General features: G+C 38.7%; 1 protein-coding gene and 1 long non-coding RNA gene across 10 annotated transcripts in view; both read right to left on the bottom strand.

The window, feature by feature from the left end:
* SYT1 (synaptotagmin 1) overlaps positions 1–2461 on the bottom strand; it is a 354732-nt gene extending 352271 nt beyond the window's left edge. For 5 of the 6 annotated variants that reach the window (XM_038171613.2, XM_038171643.2, XM_038171633.2 and 2 more), the window contains exon 1: positions 2257–2461. The gene's annotated coding sequence lies outside the window, so the exon portion shown is untranslated. Of the gene's footprint in view, positions 1–836; positions 986–2256 lie in introns of those variants that run through there. The other variant, XM_038171620.2, reaches the window with a different exon arrangement.
* Positions 2462–5789: 3328 nt separating this feature from the next.
* The window catches only part of LOC106020102 (uncharacterized), a 100056-nt gene continuing 83241 nt past the window's right edge, over positions 5790–22604 (bottom strand). The window contains exons 5-8 of one of the 4 annotated variants that reach the window (XR_011807932.1): positions 20145–20245; positions 13075–13153; positions 10843–10965; positions 5790–5994 (exon numbers count right to left, since the gene is read on the bottom strand). This is a non-coding gene — a long non-coding RNA (uncharacterized lncRNA). Of the gene's footprint in view, positions 5995–10348; positions 10966–13074; positions 13154–20144; positions 20246–22604 lie in introns of those variants that run through there. The other 3 variants (XR_003496407.3, XR_011807928.1, XR_011807935.1) reach the window with 3 other exon arrangements.

Here is a 22604-nt window from a genome sequence, read left to right as displayed (position 1 = left end):
AATCTGTAGTTCTGAAACGTCTTCTAGTGTGTCATTGTCACAAGGAATGCTGTATCCCATTTGCACGGCTATGACATACACGGGGAGTGATTATTTTCCACATTTGTTCTGTGGAAGTGTTAGAACTGCACTGTTAGTCTGTGAGCTACCTCTTTAAATTCCAGTATCAATCCTTAAAATGGATTTAGCATCTTTTGCATCAAACATTAATAAGGCTCACTTAGGCACTCTTAATGTGAAGGAAAATTGGTCTTGTATGAAATGGCTACACTGGAACATTTCATGCTTTTGCAAGTGCAGGAGTATGATTATTTCCTACAGTATGTCATTATCTTCTGCCCTGTGGTTCTTTTTTAAATTATCTCTTCTCACTCAAGCTGCCTACACTATGTTTTTAAGCTATGTAGTTTTCAATTTATGAATTGCATGCATGCAAATTTTGAGCAACTATACCAGAAGCCAAGTAATAGACCATATTAAAGTATATTCCCGTCGGACACTACTAATGGAAGTACAATCCCCAAAAAGCTTGTAAGAAGAAAAAAATACATATATATACACACATGCACGCACACACACACGTATTTGTCTCTGAAGACATAAAATCAGGTCATTTGTTTCCAAGAAACAAACAAGTGACAAGAAAATACTATTCTAGGCACACACGGAATTCCCTTACACTTTCTCTGGGCAGGTTTATTTAAGCATGGCAGGAGATGTCAATTCATACACTCAAAGCAAATTAAGTTTCCTGCCCACTTGTCCTTGTACCCAAAAGCTCCCCCCTTTTCAGGGTCATTTCTACAACAACTGCTTCTCTAACTCTAGATACCTACCCGCCAGGGAAAGGAGTCTCCTCTTGCGTCTCCAACTATTGTCTGCTGTTTCTCAGGACGAAAGAACTCTCTCAGACAACAAAGCAGTTCAAACAGCACGCAATAGATTAACGCCGAACACGGATGGCACATTACATAGCGCTCAAAGGATCAATACTGCCGTTGCTGATCCAGTAGCCTTGCTGTGGTCTACAACACGTACATGCATCTAGAATTACTGTACTGACCTTTGTACGGAAAATAGTATTTCAGAGTGAAATACTATTGAATTACAGCATTCTGCATTGAGTTTACAAGGTCATAAACACGGAGCTCCCTGTTCTTCACTTGCAAATGGCTACTAAATAAGGAAAATGAGACTTGACATCCCCCTGACAATCAGAAGAAATGATTTATTTGGATGCTAACATCTGTCTCCAGATTGTGGCCAAGTGCTTTTCTGTGCTCATTTAGGACTCCACTTGCAAAGCTTTTCAGTTACATTTACCTAGAGATTTCTCTCTACCACTTCCCATCTGACAGAAATCACTCAGCTGGGTCTGATGAATAATAGCAAAAGGCAGCTTGTATCAGAGATGATTGAATTACAGATTGTTGAAAGTGCCATAAAGGCTCATTCCAATGACTACATTTAATTTACTTACTATGCGGACTACTAGAAACCGATAGGCATTTGATATCTTTATTTCAGAAGCCTTGAAACAAAAGAAACATTAACATTCTTCACCACTTCCTCACTACTCCACCTCGAAGAGTTTGATAAGCCAAATTAACTTTTAAACGGAGCGCTGATGCCGTACCCAGAGCGGGCGAGCATACAAAGCAGGGCACAATACCCCAGAAACCACAGCAAGGCAGGCAGCACACCGAAGGGGAGGGCAACAACGTCCGAGGAACCCCAGATGAAATCGCATGGAAAGAAAACGAATGGGCTTCATCGCTAAGTATGAGAGGATTGTGTGTGGTTGGTTTTTTTTTTATTATTATTATTATTATTTTTAATTGTAACGCCAGTGATTAGAGGCTGCCCCTACGAGAGGGAGGGGGGGGAAGGTGGGGCCGGGCGCTGGCACCCGCCGTGCCCCCGCCGCCCCTCCCGGCCGCGCCCCGCCGCTGCCGGACAGCGGCAGAGCGCCCGGCCGCGGGCAGGGCACGGCCGGGGGAGCCCCAAGCCGCCCCGGGGCCGCCTCCCCGCCGCCTCCGGACCCGGGCAGCGCCGGGAGGGCGGCGGGCGCCGCGCCCGCTGCCGGAGCGGGAGGAGGACGAGAGGATGGAGACGGAGGAGGGTGGGAGAGGGGGGCGAGGGGGGCGCCCCCGCTGTGCCAGCCGCTCCCCGCCCCCCCGCAGCGTGCGCCCCCCCTCCCATTCCCACTCCCCCCTACCCCCCCCGGCGGCGGGCAGCCCCGGGGCGCTGCCTTACCTGGCAACCGGGGCGGGCGCTGCCGGCGCGTCCTTCAGCGCTCCCCCCGCGGCGGGGCCGCGCTCAGCCCCGGCCCCTCCCGGTGCGCGGAGCGGCGCGGAGCGGTGCGCCCCCGCGCAAGGCAGGCTGTACACCCCCCTTCTCCCTTCCCTTCTTCCCTTCCCCTCCCCGTCCCTATACCCCCGGCGGGCAGGCGGCGCGCCGGGCGTTAAGTTCGGGCGGCGGTGGGCGCCGGCGGGCAGGGCGAGGCGAGGCGGAGGCGGCCCGGGGGCTGCGCGGCGCCGGGAGCACCGCCACACTGCAGCGTCTCCAGGAATCCCTCCCGCGAGAGGCAGCCCATCACCCCCGGCCCACCGCCCTCATTGGCTGGGGGGCGGGGAGAACCGAGCCGCCGGCCAACCGCGCGGCGCCCAGCATGGGTGGAGCCGCCGCGCCGGCCTCGCCCATCCCGCGGCCGCCCGGTCCCCGGCCGCCCCGTCGGGCGGGGCCGGGCGCCGAGGGCATCCCCGCGCGGCCGCGCGGCCGTGCGCGGCCCCGCGCGGCCCCGCGCACCGCTGCGGGAAGCGGAGGCGGTGGCGGTGGCGACCCAGCGGTGCTGGGCTCGCCCCGGAGCAGCCCGCATCGCCCCCAGGTAAGGGCCCGCAGCGGGTAACTCGATTCCCGGGGGGCGTCCCCGCCGAGCCGCAGCTTTGATTAACGCCGGGCTGCGAAACGTAACCGTGACACGTTCAATTAAGGGAAGCGCACTCCTTCTACTTTTAATTAGATCTGTCCTATTTATCTGGCGTTTAATGCAACATAAAGAGCTGTCCGGGCTCCAGAGGGAAATGGGAATAGATTTAGATGTAAGTTTGGCTTTTAGTGTCACGGAGGGCTAAAGTTCTTTGTTCTTCAGCATCTGTTATTGCTGCATCTGTACCTCAGTGTCACGGGAGGAAATCCTCACCTCAGTTGGAAGACTGTAAAAATAATAGGGTGATATTTAGGTAAGACTTTCCCATAACCTTTAATGATGGGTACCCAAGATGCAGGTTCTAGCCCAGACTCGATAGACAGTGGTGCAGTATGGTGCTGAATTACATTTATTTTCAGAAAACTTGAGCAAGAGGTGATGTGTCCGACAGCCACGTAGTTGGCTTCCCCTAGCACACACAAGAGTGACAGTCATCTAAGTTATAGTTTAATCTGATGAACAGGAAATCCTGGCAAACAGGGGAGCCCCTTTTGCATGCCATCATTAGCAGGTACCTGAGAAAGGCAAGAAGCTCCCAGGCATGTCTCAGAAGTGAGTGATTTAACTGTGCCTTCCCCAAACCATCATCATGCTGCTGTTCCCCAGCCATACTTTTGTGGTGGAATTTGCCTCTGAAAATTGCAGCCCTTTACCAGCTCAGTTCACATACACATTTTCTGATACCATCAGAGTTGGACGTGCTCTTAGGTCTGTTAGTCATGTTACGACTCTTGTACGGGCACATTTGGTCGTGAGAGAGAAGACAGGAAAGGAAAGCGAGTAACTGCTCCTGCTGAGCTACCTAAAGGAGAAGCCAACATAATTTAACCTGTGCATACAGACATACAGTCACCTGTGCCCAGATCACCCTGTACAATTTAAAAAATATGACTCCTTCTCTCTCCCAGTACTGCAGATCTCAAGGACTGTTTTCTCTGGGATCATTTATCTGTTCAGTTAAAAAATAAATAAAAAAATAAAAAATGTCAATGCTAATAACTGTATGGACTTGATACTGTGCTCCTAACAGCCACACAGCCAGACGTCTGAGGGAGTCTGGTGTTTGCAAGGCATGACACTTCATATCCTGTCTTTGTATTTGAGCAAAGACAAAAAACCATCGTTTAAGCCCGATGACTTTTTCATAGTTCACAGACAGTAAGGAAAAGAAATGCTATGTAGCAGTAGCCCTGAAGAGTGTATACCATCCCTTTCTTGCTCTCTGCCTGTCACAGAGCATACACAATTAATCTGCACACGCACTTATATACATATATATTTTTTTAAGGACAAATTTGGTAGGGGCTGGCAGGTTGTGGGAAATATTGCACCTAATCTTTTCCGAACTTGATAATTTGCACTGGAGAAATTGCTGCAAAAGTTTCATTCCTTCTAGCACACACACTTGCTTTGGTTCCTTTCAGGCCCCAAAGCTTCTTCATGCAGAAAGAGGTCTCCAGTCCTGCAAGCCAGTTTTATTTCACTACTGCATCTTCAAGGAAATAGACAGTTGCTGTTGAGTTGTGGTCTTTAATTTAACCCAAGGATGCTGTGGAACTTGAGGGATGATGTACGTATCCTGAATGGGCAAGGATATTCTAGAAGAGCTTAGAAATGTTTGATGAGCACTGGGAGTGGTAGCCAAGTGCTAGATACTAACTCACAAAACACAGCTCATTGTATTTATTATTGTTATGTCTTTCACAGTTTTATTCAGGGAAGAAGAAGGTGTCCTGTCATGAGAAAATGGAAGAAATATGCAGTGAGAGAAGAAATGATGTTCTAAAACTGAGTCTTATCCTTTTTTTTTTTTTTTTAATGTGCATAAAAAGAGAACATTAAGTAGTGTCTACAATTTAAAAGATTCATCAAGAACCCCGATAAGTACAAATTAAGAACCTGACACTGATCCATCCTTCATATTCCTTGTTTTTAATTTAGACTTCAACTGAGCCAGAGGTACATGAGCATCTGGGAAGAATCTGAATAAAACAGCAAGAGCAGAAATGGTGCAGCGTTTGCCTTTGCCATTTTTATTTTTCATTCTCTATATACTATGGCTTCAAAATAAAACCTCAAGATTAGAAAGCAATATGAGCCATAAAAGCTAAGTTTTGAAAGTAAAAGACTCCCATTTGCTCCATAAACAGGGAAGAAGCCTGGGCCAGAGACAATGAAACTGAAGTATTCTCAGGCCTGTCCTGGCAATTTTTATGGCATATAAAGAGCAGGTACTAGAATGACAGTCGCTGAAGTGAGGCAAATTAAGGAGCAACAGAAGTTGTAGCATATCAAAAAGAGCAATCAGGGCTCTGGCTTTGGGCCCAAGCTGCCATTGGTTGTCTTTTGTACATCAGCCATTGTGTGACCAAGTATCACCACTGCCACAATTAGATGTACAAGGTGGGGAGTCAGGCAACTCACGAGGGCAAATCAGCAGAAGATGAATGAGTCAGTGATATCGATAGCATGTTAATTTACTTATCAGGCAGAATTTAGAACTGTAAACTAACACTGATTGAATTGTGTCATCATGACGAAATTATTCACCAGCCTTGTGTTGCTCAAGATCACAGGTACCTATTTTTAACTGAAAGATGCTTTTACTTTTTTTCTTCATTGTCATGCTATTTTATTCCAATTTTTCTTTCGGTTTGGCATTTTCTAAAGTTTTTCATTTTAAGACTAGTTTGTATGTCTGAAGACAAAGGAATTAGCTTTTGTTTAGGGGAGTGGGCCAGCATTTAAACAGAAGTTCTCTGATTGCATGAGTTCAAGCACAGATGTCTTAAACTTCTCATCTTAGCAAATGAAACACCCAGTCTTTATTGTTTTTATTCCCAGTTGACTGTGAATCCAAGGGCTGGCACATACAGCTGAAAATTAAAAACTTGGAATCCCACGTTAGGGCACTGTCATCCCACTGAGTTCAGTGAAGTTTCCACGGTACATACTAGGTGATGATGATGTATTTAGAATTCACATTCTTAGTCAGGAAGCCAAGTCTGCATTAGGAGAACATGAAACATGAAAACAAAGTGAGAAAGCTAAGTCCCAAATGTGAGAATTAACCTTCTGTAAAACAAGTAAATACTAGAGTAAATTCATGGCTGTACACTACTAACAAAAGCAAGTGTGTCATATAACATATATTATGAAGGTGATTTTTGGAGCAATGTGTGAGACTGTGAGTTGGATAGAGGGAGTAGATAAAAGTGTTGTTGTTTTCTTATCATAGCTAAAATTCAAAGGGTAAAATCAAATAACTTGTTAGTCCACTGACTATTTGTCTCAATGTGTCATTTTGATTTCATTGTTTTCTTGTGTTTGATCTGCACACATCTGCTGCTTCTAAGTTGTTTAGGCAGAGATGGTCTTTTTTGATCTGCACTTATGTAGCAGCTAAAACAGAGAGCTCCTGCTTTCTGCCCTGGGCTTCTGGACACTGCAGTAGTATAAATGAAGATGGAAATACTCTTTTATGAAGGAGTATTCAAGGGTAGTCAAACCAACTTGCATGTGTTTTGTGCAGATGTCATCCATGTAATGCAAGGACAGATCTGAGTCAGTGTCAGTCTGTTCCCCTGTAGATGGTGCCCCTTGTTCAGGGATTCAGTTTTGGGTTGCCAGCTAATTTTCCCTAATCTTCTTCTGCACTTTTAAAATCAGTTTTCTCCCAAGTGGTGTTCAGAGTGGTACTCCAGAAAAACAGCATTTTCAGTGCAGGTAGGACGAAGAGGACTGAAGTCCTGGTTTTCCCTTCAGGTACAGTCTACTCTATAAAATGAATAACTACTAAGCTGTGGCTTCCAGAGTGTCCGGGTATTATTAATATCCAATCTTACCCAATGGTGGTAAGTGTTATGGCTTCCCCAGTGTGAAATTTCTAGTCACTGGTGACCACATGCATCATATGGATGACTGTAATAAAAAGAATGGCAAGCGTGATTTCTGATTTAATTCTGAGGAGCTGACAAAGCACAAGGAAGAGCTGTGTTTTCAACCTGAAGAAGAGGAGGCTCAGGGCTTTCTTACCAATATTTATAAATACTCAAAGGGAGGGTGCAGAGAGGACAGAGCTGGGCTCTTCTCAGTAGTGCCCAGTGCCAGGACAAGAGGCAACGGTCACAAAATGAAACACAAGAGGTTCCATCTGAACATCAAGAAACAGTTCTTTACTGTGCATATGACAGAGCACTGGAATAAGCTGCCCAGCGAGGCAGAAGTCTTCAAAAGCCACCTGGGCATGGCCCTGGGCAGCCTGCTCCAGGTGGCCCTGCTTGGGCAGGGCTTGGGCCTGTTGGGCTCCAGAGGCCCCTGCCAGCCTCAGCCACTCAGGGATTCTATGTAATGGCAGTTATTGTTACCTCTGCAGAGAGGGTCGAGATTTAAACTTTGTCTTTTCAGTTTGCCACAATATATATGAGACATTCCTGTCATTCTGCGGTCTCCAGTACAAAATAGGGATGACATTGATTCAGTTCTGAAAGCCTCAAATAAGTTGCCTGTGTAAGTGCAAAATATGCTTAATGTTCAAACACCCTGAGAGCAGAGTAAGGATGAATATACATAATAGAATATACCATTGAAATGTGTTTAAAACCTTATCACTTCAAGCTTCCTGAACTTGATGTCTCTAATTTGAGATCTCCACAAAACCTTCATCATGCAGCAGATGTATAGCAAAGATACACCAAAAAGCCGGCCTAGCCATGAAGCATGACAAGTTCTACACTAGCTATTCAGAGGAGGCAAAAACATTAATGTGAAGAAAAAATGGGATAGAGTTACTAGGGTACAAAACTAGTTAATATATTTTAAATTTCAAGAAGTACTTCTGAATATCAGTACTCTGATAAATAAATTCTCAAATGAGTTTGTATGTACCTCACACAGTCATTTCATTCAAAGGCACAGTGAAATTATCCTATTATTTATATTTTAAATGCCAAACCATAAAGGTGTCAGGATATTTTTACTGCAGTCACCATTTCATAATATTTTCTGTCCTTTTTAAAAAATGTATGTATTTCCCTTACAGAAATGCAGTTGCTTTACAATTCTGATGTTTAGACTATTGTTCTGTGTAAAAGCTTGCAAAACACGTGGATAAATGAACTGGAAATTATATGTCATTAATATAATTAGGAGAGAAGAATTTTTAATTTCAGTTTCTTCATAGCTATGTTTTAGCCTAAATGCAATACAGTAAACTAGTTACCTCTGACAATTCTGTCAGCGCCATTTTGTTCGCAAACCAAAATGCTTGTTTTGTTTCCCACATTGCTTTTCTGTAGCTTTCAAATCGGATGAGCAGAAGAAGGGAATAGAGCTCTCTGACTGTAATTGTGTTGTTAAGATGTTAAGGTCAGTGGTAGTGTCACTTCTGCAAATCCTGACAGTTATTTATCCAAGTCAAACCTGATTTTTTAATCATTACAATATGTCTTCTTTTCTTTTTTCTTCTTTTTTATTTTTATTTTTATTTTTATTTTTTTTTCTGCCTTTTAAAAAACTTAGGTGAATAAAATATAAAACCTACCCAGTAACCTTAATTCTCCTCACAATTGCACAGGTAAAAATTTCTAGTAGATTTTCTGTTTTAAAAGCACAGTTTCCACAACTGCTATCTTCTATAAATCAAGCTATCTTAGAGACCCAAAGAAGTTAATGTAGCAGTGAATAATTTTAATTCAAACCCTCAGTTTAAATGTGAAGTTTTCAGGGAATGCAGACTTCATTAGCACACTGGGGACATAGTTTCTTCCTTACTCAGTAGTTCTTAGTCTGGGGCAGTACCACCTTCCTGAGGTGCTCATAAATCCATGAATGAAAATCCCCTGACACCTTCCTAGCTTTTTGCTTTTGACCTTTTTAGTTACCAGTCCTCTACTTTTCCTTCTCTGTTCACCTGAGAATATATTTTCATTATTTTCATTATGTTCAGCCTGTTCACCTGAGAATATATTTTGTGGTGACATTGCTAATCCTAAGTGTGAAATGATCTGGACAATCGCAATTGTTCTCTTCATCCTTGACATTGAACCCATTTCTGCAAGGTTTCTTTCTTTTAGGGATGGAGGTAAAAGCAGACTTATGACTGATGCTGAAGAATGACAATATATTGCTCCATGCTGAGTAATGGAAAACTCACTAAGCTATTGTTTTATTTTTAATTCTTGTTTGTACCTTAAGAGAAGTAACTAGTCAGGAATGTTACTTAATGGTAAGAAAAAAAAAGAAAAAAAAAAGAAGAAAAGAATAAAAGTAGACTCAAAGCAATTTAGGACAGTCATGATAAAGTATAAAGATCCTCGTCACTAGAAGCTCATCCTTGCCCACACTGAAATCAGACTAAGAGATTTCTAGCCTAAGCTCTGTAATTTGATCCTAGGGAAAAGTTCAGCCCAGAGGAATGTTTGGTACTAATTAGTTTAAGGATTTTGACCAGTATCTTCTTGTCCTTAAGTGCGGATTTTCAAAGAAATGGTGATTTCATATGATCTTTGATGTTGGGATTCTAAATTAAAATGTTCTTTCTGAAGATGAGAGCCTAGATTAAGTTATTCTGAGATTTACAGTGGGCTCCTTTTTGCCTTAACTTTCTTCCTTCTGCTGGAATCTATGACCCCCACTTTCCCATAAACACAAAAAGGAATTGTAATTATTATTCCTTCATAAATACAAAGGTATCTGCAGAATTACCTCAGGGATTTATTAAAGCAACAGTCATTCCTCTGAAATTAACAAAAGGCCTGTTCAATGCTAAGGTGTTTGTTTGTTTATTTGTTTTTAACTAACTCTTCACTTTTGCTTTCCTTTTGAATGTTATAATGTTATTAAGCTTTACTTCTGACCGGACTGATTTTTTAAAGGAAAATGGTCATGCCTTTTTTTTTTTTTTTTTTTTTTGGTTACAGGGGTACATAAAAATGTCCATGTTTGACTTTTTTGAAAAGATTTATATTAGCTTGCCTTCCCTTGTACTTGAATTTAAACAGAACTTGTTTTGATTTTTCTTTCAGTCACTTCTAAAAAAACCTTGGCAGTTTTCTTTGAGTAAAAAAAGGTTATTTGCTGAAGTTATTTACAGTTTAATTACCAGTTTAATTACAATCTATTGTCTTGTTTACTGTGACACTCTCTACTCTGCAGGCTGAGCTGAAATAGATTACAGAAGCCACAATGGCAATAGATTCACCTTTGTTTGGAGTTGGACAGTCTCCTGCTGCTGTCAGCAGAGCAACCCTGGAAAACAGTACCGACCGTCTAGGGTTGATTAAATGTGAAGAATCACAGAATGGCCAAGGTTGGAAGAGACCTCTGAAGATCATCTAGTCCAACCCCCCTTCCAAGCAGGATCACCTAGAACACATTGTGCAGGATAGCATCCAGGCAGGTTTTGAATATCTCCAGAGAAGGAGACTCCACAGCTTCTGTGGAAGGGCAACCTGTTCCAGTGCTGTTTCACACTCACAGTAAAGAGGTGCCCCCCTTATATTCAGCCAGAACCCTCTGTGCTTCAGTTTGTGTCCATTGTTTCTTGTACTGTCGCTGGGCATAACTGAAAAGAGAATGGCTCCATCCTCTTGACACTATCTCCTCAGATATTTATACACACTGATGAGGTCTCCCCTCAGTCTTCTCTTTTCTAGGCTAAACGGGCCCAGCTCTCTCAGCCTGTCTTTGTATGACAGGTGCTCCAGTCCTCTAGTCATCTTCGTAGTCCTCCTCTGCAACAGTAGTACAGAATTAGTCCATGAATCACCTCTGCAAAAGCATATATAGATGGATAACTTGTTATGGATCTATATTTATACTCTCGCTTTACATGTTCATTCAAATAATCCAACCTTGGAGTAGATATCACAGCATCTCTTCTTCCTTGCTTTTTCTGTCTACATTCTCATCATACATTGGAAACGTCCTTTCCAAGCTGTCATGCACAAATTCATACTGAGATGGAAGGATGGTACCTATATTTTTTACAATGAAGTATTATTCTTTCTAGTATGCTTACCTCTACTACAGCAGTAGTAAAGCTAGTATTGTGGCAGTTAAGCTAGTAGAGCAGTAGTAAAAAATAAAATACTAAATTAATATAGAAGCAAAATAAAAATAGTATATTTAGTAAAAATAAATTTGTCTATAAAGTAAAATAAATACACTAAGGTAAACAAAGTAGTAAACTAGTGTAGCAGTAGTAAAGCCAGTATAGCAATGAACAGACACTTCTAATGGCATGAGAACATACTGTGAATTTGAAGATTGTTTTGGAATTGGAAGGGCTTTTGTGCTGTCTGGAAGAAGATGAAAAAGGCTCTTTCCAATATTATTCTTTTTAACATCAAGGGATTGCTGGAATACCCTGAAGCAACCTTAAAATATGCAACAGTCTTTCACTTTCTAGAACTATATTTTTAATATAATTTCAGTAACAGTTCCTTTTATAGTTCCTATTTCTCCCAGAAAGTTATGTATATTTTTATTTTATTTATTTATTTATTTATTTATTTTTAATGCATTCTTCCATGAAAGGAAGTATAACAGAGTAATCTTTGTCTTCAGATCATATCACCTGAGACAGAGTTGAAGGGTTGACTGAATTAGAATTCTCTTAATAAGCCACAGAAAAGTGACTAATATCATCAAAAACGAAATCTCTGCAGCTCTTGCTGGAGCCATCAGCTCTACCTGAGTTTGGATATTATTACTATTCATCATCAATATCCTCTGCCTCAGGATGTTATTTCTAAGGTGATTTTCTCATCAGTATTTTTTTCCGTTTTGGTTTCTTATCTTGACTTCTATATCTCTGCCATAATATTTATAATGTTCCACACAGGAACAGTAATTAAACTTTTGTGTTGCTCTGTGCCTTCAGCCTCTAATGCACTGTATAATGTTATAGTCCTAAAGTAGGAGAGTCAGAATCCTCTACTGTAGACTTCTGGGAAATTTTCCAGAAGTATATTCTGATTTGAATCATGTAATAAATTGCACTGACATGCGACTGTCCTGATAATGGTGTACCAAGATCTCTTTGCAGATATGTCAGAAATCTGGGACCTTTGTGATTTAGAATTTATAAAATTGAGCTCTTTGTGAAAGAGCCCAGATAATCAGAAGTCTGAGACTGCTTATAACCAGTTCTCTTTTCAATTCTTCATAATTGATCCCCTGTCTGTTTTTAATTGTTATGTAGATGTGGGTACTATCATGTAAATGAAGGTATCTTTATACTTCAAGTATTTTCTGGCCTTTGTTCTTCATAGTGTGAGATGCATTTGGCTGAGAGAGTACTTTGTATTATCATTTCATTTCCATGCCTTGTTTGTATTTAACATCATCATTTTGCTACAAGTTTTCTGAAGTTCTTCCTCCATTTCTCCTTCTGTAACACTGCATGTAATATTTAAGTAGCATTTGAGCTAGACTTCCTGTATATGACTCACTCAGCTTGCGTTATTTAGCCTAAATTTTCCATTACTAAACTCCCCAAAAATCTATTGCTTACAAGATGACTGACAGTTTTGGAACATACCTTATTGTTTTCCATTTGGGCATCTTAATGGACCCTCAGCTGGTTTGATAGACTCTGTACTTTTCCAATTAGAACGAATTTATGACTGTGAAACTAGTTTGATCTTTGACTATCCTAACTTCTCAGATTCATCACTTTTAGTTAAATGCCTTAATTGGCTTCTGTTTCTTTACATATTATCTTGATCACATTGACCCCAAGAATATTGTCTCTTCACTTGAACATGCTGAACTAGCAACCTGATTTAATGTTGACGTAGATGCCTACTCAGAAGTTGCTGAATCACAGATTCCTTTCCAGAAATTGGCTTCATATATTTATTTATTTTTTTGGTATTTCCTTCACAGTTTCCTGTTGATGCATAATTCAGCTTTAAAACAATGTTTATATTAAAAATAGAAGAAATGTTATGTTTGTGTTATTATAGTTTGCTTTAAAGTCAATTTACCACTCTTTCTTCAAGTCCAAAGAAGTTCAAATAATAAGCACTAAAACACTGCTTAAGGAAGAAAAAAAGCTCTAAGTTTCTAAAAATGCTTACCTTGTTTTCACTTCTCAAGTATTCAGGTTGTCTGTTTTCTTGGCAGAACCAGTTTGCTGTTAAAACTAAGAGCTAGAACCTGTGTTCCAAACACAAAGACATGGTTAGAGAAAGGTCATCATGCAGTGGGACACAAAGCCACACTATTACAAAGGTTCAAATTTACCTAAGAATTGAGATCCGCAGTGCTTTTGTTGATGCTGTCTCTGAATAACTTAAGAAAGACAGTTGATCTGAAAATAGGAGATTACCAGTGACACTTCACTGGAAATGCAAGATGGTAGGGAGGTGGAAGAGGACACTAAAGACACTAGATTCAAGTTTCCGTGCTGTAGCCATCTGTGCTACAGCATCTAGTCAGGAACTGTTTTGTTGAGGTTGGGATCATGGGTTATAGGTAGGGCTCCAGGGCTGCTTCTGGGCTTGGAACAGCAAGCCGGAAGAGCAAGCCTGATCCCACTCCATTACCCAATGTATTGGGTAAGAGGCTCAGAAATCACATTCACATCAGGGCTGTGCCTGCCTCAAGCAGTATCTGTTGTAATGGATATAACATGAATACCAATCAGAAAAGATTCAGTTTTAAAAACTGATTTGCATGAAGCCTCTCTCAGCAGCTGTCAGGAGCTGCTAGGTTGGGCTAGAACCATATAACATCCTGCTTATGCACTAACACTCAGATGTTTTGTTATTAAAATGTCAGTCATGTTATATCACTAGAACATGTTTAGCATAACTGTTTTGCATTGGCATCTATATGTTTCTGATGTTTATTCTGCATAACCCTCTGTTCCCACCATGATTTCAGTCTTCTCTTCTGCCGTTTTTATTTTTAAATCATATATAGCTTGTAGTTTGAAAGTCAGTCTGCTTATCTTTTAAAGCACATCTTTCTTTTTCAAATTAGAAGAAGAAATGGTAGAATCAATGAAATTTAGATGAGATTTAGGAAATTGAATATTTATTTGCAGAATTCAGATGTTCTCTTTTTTGCAGTCAGAATTTGCAAGCCAGTTTAGTAGTGACTGTTTCCCAAAACATACATACTATCATTTCAGAAAATAAGTTGTTTTGAAAACAAGTTGTGTGGAATGATGCAATATGAAATGACTCATGCAGTTTAAACTGCATTCCAAATTAAAATTAATATACCACATCTTTTTTACCATATTTCAAATGCATAGTTCTTAAAAATGGTGTAAATTGGTGTTGTAATTTACCCGTAATAAAAACATCAAGTGGAAATCAAAATTTTACTTCAGTCAACTCAGTGTCTCTTGACATTCAGCACTCTTCCTACAGCTCCACTCTGAGCCTCAAGATTTCATGAACATTTCAGATTTATTTTGTACTTGTTTTACATTTGTGGCTAGCTTAAAAACATTACACAGTAAAGCCTGAAAAACAACAATACCCAGGTATCAGATAACACATGAGCAAATATGATCCTTTATTTATTTATTTATTTATATTTTTTATAAATTTCATCTTCAAGATACTCTTTTGGGATTTAGGATTTGATATCTTTTGTTTGAATAGTCTCCGTTGTTAATACTAAAGATTGTCAAATCCTCTGCAATCCAGTTGCAATGCCAATACACAGAAATTTACATGTACTAAACTCTTAACAAATCTTTATTAGAAAGAAAGGGATGAGCAAAAAAATCATTTGACCTTACATGTCTGTTCCAAAGACACATAATACATTTTTCTGCACTCATATTCATTATTTTAAGGTAAACACTGAACAGCCGTTATTCTAACATCATTATTAAAAGCTTCAACAGCTTCTAAACAAAACAGGAGATTAGTAGAAAGTAGTAGCAGTAGTAGCATCTGCCTTGAACAGTAAAATCCAGGTAAAACCAATAGTATAGGACAGGTACCTTGGCTTCAACAGAATCCCTGTCTAAAACCAAGAAAGAGGATTTCATCTGATAATCTTCAGGATGACTTTGCATATTCTGGAAATTTCCCAAGAGGCCTTCCCAGGGAGTGCCTTATCCTCTGTATCATCATCATCATCTACCTAACTGCACTGGATTTGCTTAGGTGCAGCAGCTTCTTTGTGCACTTCATTAGTTTGGTGTGAACATGACACACATTCTGGCTTATGCTGAACACATGTGATTGTTTTAATGGAGAAGATAAAGTAATTAACTCTATATTGCACACCAGAAAGCCCATTTGAATGTTTGTATCAAGCTATATACCTGCTCACGTAAGATTTACTTCTATACATTTCCTGTAATCTGCTTTCTGGACTTCTAGAACTTCAGAGCTTTTCTTGGCTTAAGGTTTTCCTTACTCATTTAATGGCCTATTCTTATTCCTGTTAACCTGTTATTTAGGTTAATATCATATTAATTCGGTCTAGAATTCATACACTTCTAAGGAGTCTATGCAGAATCTGTAAAAAACAATTGCTAAGAATATAGACATTTTCAAATCCTTAGGTATGCACATATCCATAATGGTTCTTAATATCTTGGCCTTTGTATTTCCTGTGCAATCATTTCACTTTGTCACAAGTTGTCTGAGTTAGATTGGATGCTACCCATTTCTGAGTGATACAATGAGTGATACACTTCAAATGTGTCCTACAGTGGTGGCATAGATCACGGTGCTATTTACAGTTGAACCAGGGCATGGCGGCAATCCTGCAGGTTTCACAAGAAGCCAGTTTGACATCTAACCCATGAGATTTCAGAGCTGGAATACAGGCAAGCTTGGACACTTAGATATTTTGTGGACAAATAAAGAAGGAATGATGAAAGAAAGTACATTTTGGTAGTCATCCTTCACTCTAAATAAATTGTATTACATAATGATTAACAGATTTAATCTCTTTAGCTCCGAGACTACTAGAATGCAGATTTCTTCTCTCAAATTAGGTGATTTTCTCAAAAAAATATGTCAGTTTTTCTGAGAAAAATAAATGCATCAACACATCTGCTCAAAGGAACAAAGCAGGACACTTGTCTCCTTGATGAATGATTTTGAAACTTCTGGACAAAAGTATGCCAGTGTAATAAAAAAGAATCCTGTTCTGCCTATGGGCAGTATATAAAGGAAAAGGGCACTTACATAAGTAAACTTTATTTTAGAAACTATAAAGAGAAAAAGGTGAGGAAAAAGTCAGAAAAGAAAGCCTTGCTGGCTACAATAAGTATCAAGGGTCTTGACTATAAATTGAGCTCTAGAGATGGTTTTCTGGCTATAGGTACAGCTTTCAGGATTCAAAACTGACTTTGTTAACTTGGTGAATTAATAAAAGGCTCCAACTCTGACCTGATTCTCACTGGTTAGCAGTAAGTCTTTTGGCCTGCAGGACAGACATCCAACCAGGAAAGCTTTGGAGATATTTTTAAAATGGAAGGCAAGTTTTTGTTTCCCTTCCAAATAGGACTTTATTTTGGCTTATCTACCTTTTTATCTGATTGCCTGCCATTTTTTTTTTGCCCTTCCCATTTGTCTTCTTTTAAATAATCTTTCTTTAGTGTAGCTCCCCAAAATATTCTTGATTCAGTTATGTTGGCAGAAAATGCCAATCTGTTTTAAATCACATTCTATAGGAATATATTTGTTTCAATGAAACTACAGCTGAAAGCAATTATGGGGATTTGGAACAAAATTAAAATTAAAAAATCCTGGGAGCTCTTCTAGCTACAAAGCTTTAAGTTAGTGGCACTCACGTGGGAATTGAGTTCATGTCCCTGTTCCATCCAAATTGGAACCAGAATTGGAACTGAAAATTGGATCGGGGTCATTTGCATTTCAGGAAAGTGTCTTGCTTGGTAAGCCAGTAAGTCAACATCTTCAATCCATCAAATGTTTTTCATTTAAATAATTCCTGAATAAGAAGGCTTCAGCTTCATGCTTCATGCAGAGGAGACACTTGTACCTGGTCCCCCACATTCTCCTGACTCTCCTAAGCCATGTGGCAATTCTAAGAACAGTCTCTCAGTTTCGATAGACCCACTCCTTCCTAGTAAACTAATAACATCAAAAGCTTTGCTAAACAGTATTTCTGTATGCCAGCTGGCATTTCTGTGAAGATCTGGGTTGCCACTGACGATAGCACTGCAGAGATGTTCTGTCAGGTCCCACAGATGGAGCTTAGAAACATGGAGAGGGAACTGGAGAGATGCAGGTTCCCCAGACTCCCTTGACACCTATCCTTAGTTCCTGGGTCCAAGACTGGAAAGTGGAGGAGAGAAGGAAGATGGGGGACTTGCCCCCACATAAGATGGGAAACAGAATTAGCCTGGAGCAGGTTTTTTTTTTTTTTTTTCTTGGTAAATGGAAATTTAGAAATTTGTCATCTTATTTGAAATATTGAACTCTGTGTTTATTTCATTCTCTCTCTGGATTTACAAGAGCTATTTTCATCCAAAGTAAAATAAAAAGCACAGGCAAAGTAGCATGTGTGGCAACCAGCTTCTTCCTGTCTCATAGAGGCCTATTATGAAGGCCTATTTTCACTTGCCTTTTTCTCCCCAAAGAGATGTTAAACTCAGTTTTTAAAGGGCTTTATGGTATAATCAAACCAGCTCAGCACAGCAGGCATTCGCATCTTTTTCTCATATTATTATAAAGTCCGCTTTCAAGTATGTTTGTATCCCATTGCATTTTGGGAATTCCGGAGATTATAAATAAAAGTGTCTTCTTTTCTTGAAAGAACCTCACGGCAGGTTCTTTTAACAAATGCTTTTCTGCTCAACATTAGAGATTGCAGTGTAAAGTTCACTCTTATGGGAAGAATGTTCCTCCCACTTATCAAAGACTTATTTTAGGCACATGAGTTTAAGACATACCTTTAAAAGGTTGACTTTTTGAAAAGCACAACAAACCCTTTGTCTTCTCAATTTACATGTTTACTTTGCCACTTCCAGGCTATAACTTAATTAGATTGTTGCTTGTTTACTTATTGCACATATTTTCTAAAGCACACAGATGAACCTTAAAACAGCATTTGTTCACCTGGAGTCAGCATATGGGCATGACCTTATCAGAAATTGCCAGATGGATATAGGCAGGCAGCAAGAGGGCTATGTGAAAAGTAGAGATTTTCATTTGCACTTTTTGACAAGGCTTTCTGAGAGATGTGAAAAAGATTGTTAGTCCTTCTTCAGTGAAGGCTGGATTCACACTCACAAACAAATCCAATGGGAAATTCATATTAAGTCTGCCAGATTTGTCCTGTGAAATGACAGATTTGTATGCAAATAAGACCATTAGGATTTCAGGGAAAATAGTGGTGATTTAATTCATTTAGTTAAAAGTTTTCAGCTAACCCTGAGATGTTATACAATACTTCATGGAGAGTTGGTTATATAGAAAACTCAGAAATTCTGAGAATTCCAGAAAAAGTTCCACCCAAATGAAAGCAATTATGACATGTTCAAAATGCCAACTAACTGGTTATACAAGACGCTTTCATTTTTTATTTATTTTTTTTTAAGTGTATGCTAGGTGTCTTCTCTCCCACATATCTGCAACAAAATGAGGACGATCAGAAGAAAAAATGGGAATTAATCATAATTGTTGCTGAAATAAGAAGATGATAACCAACAGCCCTCTTCATTGATGAAAACAATAACATTTTCCATGGGTAAGATATATACTTTCAGGAATGTGACTCACAAACAGAAAATCAATAAGGAGAAAGTTCAAATTCTGCTGCCTGTGTACTAAATGTGTGCTGAGCAAAATAAGAGCTTACTAGGCAGATCTGCAGTCTATTGAGTTTTGCAATACTTCTCAGTTTGAATCTGGTGTAGAAGCAGCCCAGCTGGAATTGAGACTTACTATGCACTCCCACTGTGTAGTTTCACAAACTAACAAGAGAAAATGAGGTTTTTTTTTGAAAAAATATGGGAAATAGCTTGTAAAAAGAATGCTTCTTCCTCTGAAGAAATGGGCTCTCAATTATTTTCAGAGCTGATTGCAACAAGAATTCAACACATCATACACATCAGCAGGGAGGAAAAAGTATGATCATTGCTGTTGGTACACAAATGTTTATAAACCTCTTCTGAAAAAGTTTTACCCACAGAATCAAAATGTAAGATAGTTTTAAAATCAGCTGCATCCTAGTTCAGTAAATGTTTACCTTTACTACTGCCATATAAATGCATGTTCATGTTTTTGCTCTTGCCAACTACCACTGAATTAAATTAAAAATATATAGGCTATTATTTTTCAGAATCAATGACTTCACAGAACATTATAATAGGAACTCAAAGAACCCACTGAGTTCAGTTTTAATTTTATAATATTTTGTTTAATAATGTCTATTAAAACATCCATTAAAAGAACATCATGCTAATTTAACTGGGAACATATAATAGATGCCATTGGAAAGCTTCCATTAAATTAATGTTAGAGACTTAATGTCTTAAATAGATGTTGTTATTAACAATATCTTAAATAGATGCTGCTATGAAAAAAAAGTAATGCAACATTAATTAAAAGAAAGCTAGGAATTCACTGACAAAAGTTCTTACTGAACAGACACCAAACTACTAGCAATAACAAAATATTTTCCTCTTTGGTTCTCTATTTTTACATCCCCCCCCCTATTTTCCCTTCACAGTACCACACTATGTAATTACAAAAATGCATATAAAACATATTCTACCACAGGGATAGAAAGATTTTTAGTTTCTTTCTCTCATATTTTTTAATTCAAAGTTCAAAAGAGCTAAAGAAGTCTTCATGCCCCCCTCTTTTTTTTTTTTTTAATGCTAATTTCTGTGTACTTATTGGCATATATCTATCATTTTCAAGATATTCTTTTTTCATTCCATCTAGTTCAGAATAGTCCATAAAGCTATAAATCTACTGAAGAGCAAGAAAAGAAATGACAACATTTGTATGATGATACTTGACTGCTGTTAGTCAGAAACATATATGTAGGTCTCATCACATACACTGATGATGGAGCTGAAGAAAGTGCAAAACAATGTAAAAGTCAAAAGACCTGGCTGATTACAAATCTGTTATCATCTATCACACTGTTAACATATCTTAGAGATAATATCCAGGTTAATAAGGCATTTCCTCACCTTGAAATGCAAGTTAAAGTTCTCTCTTAATGCAGGGATGGAATACAAGATAACTCAATTTTTTAGCTTGAAAGTCATTGCTATTCTCTGTCATCATAGAACTGGAAAAACAAAACAAAACAAAACAAACAAAAAAAAAGAGCAGAAATAAATACATGGGAAAGAAAATATCATGAAGATAATGCTCATAGTCACATCTCCGATAGGAAACAAGATTTACATCACGTTGTAGACTCATATTTCCTGACATTTGTCCTAGCGTATTATGATCAAAGAACTAAAGCAGTCACAGGGAAACACCATAGGAAGGATTAAATTAAATGATTATGTAAACTTCTGAAGGAAGACAGCTTTCACTGCACATCCTGACTGCTAGAAACATTTTAGAGTATATTTAGAGGCTGCCTCTTTTTTCAGGCTCTTGCTTAGAGACCCCCCCGATGCTTTTAGCTCATTTTATTAGTTATGCATTGCCCTACAGTTACCATCCCCTTGAACTGAACTGGCTGCCAAACTAACAGCTGATGCTTGTAACATGTTCACCAGAGCCAGCCAGGAAGACACCATGACCAAGCTGCAAAGAAGGGTAAAGTCTTACAAAGTCCAGTGGAGTAATATTAGCTTGATAGGTGATTAAAAATCTCAGGGACAGTGCTGAGAAGAAACAATACACTGTGTACCAAATCTCTATATTTCTAGTAAAGAATTATTCCAAGGAAGTAAGAGAGTTTTACATTAAAAAAAAAAAAAAAAAAAAAAAAAAAAAAAAAAAAAAGACTCCCCTGCTCTAACTCCAGTTGCTTAATATATTTCAGGCAGGGAATTCAATTCAGTGAAAGCTAAGCGAATTGAACACTGAAAGGATTTTTAAAACAGATTGGACAGGTTTATAGCCTATGTAAAACAAAAGTAATCAAATCTTATTCATGTACTAAACTGATTACCTTCAACTACAGTACTGCACAACTGGCAAGGTCATGACGGAATGGGAGGAGGGCTGAAAAAGGTAGTTGGATCACATTTAGCCCAACGCTGGCTGGGATACTTCCAGATGAAAAGAACAGGGAGAAAGTGTGGCTGATGCTCACATTAATAGATCTTTCCTTCAAGCAGAAGATTATCTGATGTTTTATGAGGTGTTTTTTTCTTTGTTTGTTTTTGGTTTTGTTTGTTTTTAGCTTCCCATTTTCATTTTACTTTGTAGAACTAGTTACAACCGATTGCCAAAAATAGATATGGGATATATGTGGTGTTATTTGGCAGTTATCAGCCACCAAGCTCTCTAAAGAAGTCTTTTGTTTTTTAACTTACAGGCTGTCCCTTATCTTCATTCCTTTCAGAGGAAAAGATACTTTTAAAAATCATGCCCATCTCCTACAACCCGAATTATCCAAACCCTTACATCTCTGAATATCAACTGGGCAAAAAGAGCAAAGGGAATAATAAATGACATTATGTCACACTTTACACTTGTTTTGAACAGATTCACCAAAGAAAGCAGTGAAGAATCAGACTTCAGTAGTCTTTACATGCAGTTATATAGGCCTTTTGTAGAGGCTAGTTAAAAAAAAAAAAAGAAAAAAGTATTAATTGTCATAAAGGTATTGCTGCCATTGGCAGGGGGTTGGAATTATATGATCTTTAAGGTCTTTTCCAACCCAAATTGTGCTGTGATTCTGTGTGATAAAATTAATGCATAACATTTTACCTATGCATCTTGGATAATAAATAGAGAGAAGAGTTGGTAGATAATGTATTAATGACTGCCAGCTAGTGAAGTTACACTTCACTGAAGTGAATGGTATTTAAAATTTGCCTGACTGAGATTCTCTGAGATGACCCATGCTTATTTTATTTTTATTTTTAATTTAAAATGACCTCTGAGGAAATATTTGGTGTTTCTTTATACTGTGTTTATTACAAGAATTCAGGGCTATAAAAACAAACTCATGTGTGCAAGTATATGAACTAAAATTGATTAAAATTTTGTAGACATGATTTTTTCATAAAAATTTGCAAACAAATGCAGTAAAATGTTTTTATTAATATTTTAAATCACTATTTTGAACCATTTATCAATTTATAACTAACAAGCTGCTTTTCTCAATTTAAGATATTCAACAGTATTTTAGAAACATTTTAGCCAACCAAAGCACATATCATAATAAAAAATAAATTAATGAACTTTTATTAAACTTATGGCTCCTACAAAGAGGGGAAAAATCCATTCTGAGTGTTAAGAAACTGAAATGGTTTTAGACCTCTCAAAACACTAATTTTTAAGCTTTTAAATTAATACCAATAGAAAGAAAACACAGATTCATGCATTGTCTCTCTGACAAAAAAAAGAAAAAAAAAAAGCTTAATCTGTAGTACACTGTTAGAAATAAAAAACTTCAACAAATGGCCTAGGCAATAAAGGAGTTCCTGAATCTAATGTCTGAGTCACTCCTCTCATTT

This window comes from Anas platyrhynchos, chromosome 1 (assembly GCF_047663525.1).
Source record: "Anas platyrhynchos isolate ZD024472 breed Pekin duck chromosome 1, IASCAAS_PekinDuck_T2T, whole genome shotgun sequence".
Lineage (NCBI taxonomy): Eukaryota > Metazoa > Chordata > Aves > Anseriformes > Anatidae > Anas > Anas platyrhynchos.
This window is presented reverse-complemented; position numbering and strand designations above follow the sequence as displayed.